Raw genomic sequence first — 4,709 nt, forward strand, 5'->3', positions numbered from 1 at the left:
TGAGTAAGAGTAAAAAGTATTTAGTAAAAAGGCTGTTTGAGTCTGGTCTGATTTAATATATTAAAATGATGTCATCAGACTGACAAAAAATAAAGTTATGGGCAAATTCTGGTCTTTGATTCAAGTTTTGTTATGAAATTTATGAAACTAATAATTACAGTACGTTTACACACACATACAGTATATTACAGATGACTGTATTCTTAGTTGACCATGTATTTACCTGACCCCTAAACATCTCAGCAGACTCAGATAGAAAATATCATTAGAACAAAGCTTGTGAACAAACAAGAGGTCTCTCTCTGACATAAACTGTTGATGATGTCTCTGTGGTTCATTTCTGGTTAAAACATGTTTGTTCTTCATTCAGTAAAGATACAGCGGGTAAAATAAGTATTGAACATGTCACCATTTTTCTCAGTAAATATATTACTAGAGGTGCTAATGACATGAAATTTTCACCAGATGTTGGTAACAACCCAAGTGATCCATACATACAAAGAAATCAAACCATAAATGTCCAGAAATGAAGTTATTTGTAATAATGTGGAATGGCACAGGGAAAAAGTATTGAACACACTTACTGAAATTTATCTAATGCTTTGTACAAAAGCCTTTGTTGTCAATGACAGCTTCAAGACGCCTCCTGTATGGAGAAACTAGTGGCATGCATTGCTCAGGTGTGATTTTGGCCCATTCTTCCACACAAACAGTCTTCAAATCTTGAAGTGGACCTCTTCTATGAACTCTGATCTTTAGTTCTTTCCATAGATTTTCTGTTGGATTCAGGTCAGGTGATTGGCTGGGCCATTCCAGCAGCTTTAGTTTCTTTCTCTGAAACCAACTGAGAGTTTCCTTGGCTTTGTGTTTGGGCTCATTGTCTTGCTGAAATGTCCAGCCATGTTTCATCTTCATCATCCTGGTAGATGGAAGCAGATTTTTATCAAGAATATCTCTGTACATTTTTCCATTCATCCTTCCTTCAATTATTTGAAGTTTGCCAGTACCATATGCTGAAAAACAGCCCCACACCATGATGTTCCCACCTCCAAACTTCACTGTTGGTATGATGTTTTTGGGCTGATGTGCAGTGCCATTTGACCTCCAAACATGATGTGTATTCTGGCATCCAAACAGTTCAATGTTGGTCTCATCTGACCAGACTATATTCTCCCAGTATTACACAGGCTTGTTTAAATGTTGTGCAGCAAACTTTAAAGGAGCTTCAACATGCTGTTTCTTCAGCAGTGGAGTCTTGCGTGGTGAGCGTGCATACAGGCCATGGTGGTTCAGTGCATTACTTATTGTTTTCTTTGAAACAATCGTACCTGCTAATTCCAGGTCTTTCTGAAGCTCTCCACAAGTGGTCCTTGGCTCTTGGACAACTCTTCTGATAATTCTTTTCACTCCTCTGTCAGAAATCTTGTGAGGAGCACCTGGTCGTGGTCAGTTTATGGTGAAATAATGTTCTTTCCACTTCTGAATTATGGCCCCAACAGTGCTCACTGGAACCTTCAGAAGTTTAGACATTCTTCTGTAACCGATGCCATCATTATGCTTTGCAACAATAAGGTTGTGAAGGTCTTGAGAGAGCTCTTTACTTTTACCCATCATCAGATGGTTCTTGTGTGATACCTGGCCATCATTTGGGACTGAACCAGCTGATATTAAYTTGCACTGACAAGGGGCAGGCTTGTTTTCTAATTACTGAAAGAGTTCAGCTGGTGTCTTGGCTTTCCATGCCTTTTTACACCTCCCTTTCTTCACGTGTTCAATACTTTTTCCCTGTGTCATTCCACATTATTACAAATAACTTCATTTCTGGTTTGATTTCTTTGTATGTATGGATCACTTGGGTTGTTACCGACATCTGGTGTCATTAGCACCTCTAGTAATATATTTACTGAGAAAAATGGTGACGTGTTCAATACTTATTTTACCCACTGTATTTATGGTGGGTAGAATACATATTACTCATGATGTAGTAAAACCACTCCTAAAATTACATTTCTTTCCAAAAAGTTACTAAAGTAAATGTGTAAAGAGTAAATGTAAGTATTTAATACCCATTTACTGACCCTACAGGTCATGACATATAGATCACATCAGGAATCACATTGAGCAGAATGCATGAATGCATCTCCCTCATCAGCTCTTACGCCAGAGTTTTAAACTAAGATGATTTTATGACGACAAATGCAATATTGTGAGGTGTCACGTATAAAGCATGTGTTATGTATGACTCTCAGCTACTACCACATCGTATGCTACACCACAGCTAATGCTAACTAGCTGTGGTGGCCATCTTTAATTGGACTGACTCCAAAAGTAATGAGTTGTACTTACTGTGTGTATATCTAGCTATTACTTTCTGAAAGTTTCGTTAAAATCCATCTGATGTTTCATGAGATATTTTGTTAACAGACCAACAAGGTTGACTTAAATAGTTAATGTCAAAATAAAAAATAATAATAATCTTGCTTTGGTGCTCCAATCAATCTAAGCTAGACTGAATATTTCAGTCAATACATGAAAAATTACAGAGCTGTGTTCATTTCTGTTTTTGAGGTCACTTGGCTGTGGCAGCCATCTTGAACCATGCTGAGTCTTAACAATAATCACTTGTAGATGTTTATTCAATAACTACTTTCTGAAAGTTTTATTAAAATTTGCCCATTGGTTCATGAGATATTTTGCGAACAGACACATGAACACAGAATTTCAAACACCCCACAACCTTTATCTTTATTGATGGATGATAACCAACATTAGTTGTTGCTTCTGTGTTTTTTTGACTTGATGAAGGCAGCTCGTATTCTGCACACAACCACAACTCCAGCTTCATCTCTCCCTCGTTCTCCTTAAAGCCCGTCTCTATTTTTTGTTTCGGCATCGAACAGAAGGACTTTGAAGTGAAGGCAAAGGCAAATCTAAAAAGAGTGAGCGTTTCTGTGAAGAGGTGCCTTTTGGTTTTGGTTATTCCCTGGCGTCCTCTGGCCTCGGGCCCGCATGGCAGCCTCCCTCCAGTGGCTGGCAGCCCAGCACATCTCATACATCCAGGAGGCACCGATTATCTTCTAACACTTTGAACAGATCACACGTGAAGGGGACAAAGCAGGAATCAGCCCCCATTTCACCACATAAAACAATAATGGGGCTAAACTTAAAGGATCTTTATTCTGAACACATCTGGGCTCAGTGGGAGGCTGTGGACCCTCTCCAGGTGAGCTAATGTGATTAAAGAAAAGCTGAGGGCACAGAGCTAAAGTCGGCCTGAGCACCAGGTGGATGAACTCAATGTAGTGACATTTTTTAATCTCAACTTTCAGATGTGACAAAGTTCAGAAAGTCACAAAGTTAAATGAATAACAAGAAATGGATGCATTAATCTGGAAAAATCAATGCTCACACCAAAAACAAAGAAAAAAACAGAAACTGATTGAACTTTAATGTATAAATAGTGTGAAACTAACAGTGAGTTGGCATTCGGGGATGGCAAATTAGGGCCACTGTAAATAAAGAATAAAGAAAAGGAGCTGGTGGGCGCTGCAAAATTTGTTGAAAAATCCCAACCAATATTGCTATTTACTTGAAAAGACTTGGATAAGTTATAAAGTTGAAAAGTTTTAAGTCAACTAGAAAAATTAAAAATTTCATGGTCAAATTTAAAAACGTCAGAATAAAACAGAATATTCTCTGTGAGGTCGGAAATTTGGTGGCAAAAGGAAAAAATTCCACAATTAAGATAGACAGAGGGAGAAAATTACTAGAAGAAAATTGGTTTACTGAGAGGAAGTTATATTTCTGTGTTTATAAAATCATTTCAATGTTATTTAAATTAACTGGGAAATATCTCACAATTTTTATTAAAATTATAATGTGGAATAAAAAAATGGTCATATTAATGGTCAGGATACACCCAGAGCAAATTTGTCTCAGTAGAGTCACGGCAGATGTCTTTCTCATGCTCGCAAAAATCAAAAAGGGCATGAGGAAGAAGATGCAACATGGCTCCATCAGGTGTTAAAACTAGTGACGTTTGAGGCTATGAAGTCATGTCCTGTTCATGTTTAGCTCCTGGTTCTAAATCACCTCAGCAGATAAGTTATTAACGTTTCTCCTCAGTTTATGTGGAGCTAATTGTTTATACCTACAGTTAATGTTGTCAAGCACACAGCAGCATGTAGGCCAGGGCTAAGCCAACAGCTCAGGGGCCAGACATCCCTGGGGGCGGTGCAGGGCCATTGCCCATTAATAGTACATGAAACACTGTCATATGTAACAGAACAAGTATTATTGTCTTTTAATCTGTTTATTTTGTTGCATTGAATCATGAATTTTACATTTACAATTGATTTGAAACATGCATGGAGTCCCATCACTGCAAAATGCTGATGGGACTCCATGACAGTGGTCTGTGTGATGCAGTGTTGCCAGGTGGGAAATGTTGAATTATCGTATCAGCAGCTCAAAATTATCGTATTTTCAGGAAAATTATCGTACACACCCAAGTTACATTCTAGAGAGGCTCAAATTTACAAATACATCCTGCTCAGCTCACAATGTGCTCTAAATTCAACAAACTGCACATTCTTTTGTTTATAATAAAGTTAAAAAGTACTGTTGGATGTCTGTTTTCTTTTTCTTTTTCTTTTTCTTTTTTTTACAAAATCTTTGTCAACAAGAACAAAACATGGAGTCTGGGGAAA

Source organism: Austrofundulus limnaeus, unplaced genomic scaffold (genome assembly GCF_001266775.1).
Source record: "Austrofundulus limnaeus strain Quisiro unplaced genomic scaffold, Austrofundulus_limnaeus-1.0 Scaffold47, whole genome shotgun sequence".
In the NCBI taxonomy this organism is placed as follows: Eukaryota; Metazoa; Chordata; class Actinopteri; order Cyprinodontiformes; family Rivulidae; genus Austrofundulus; species Austrofundulus limnaeus.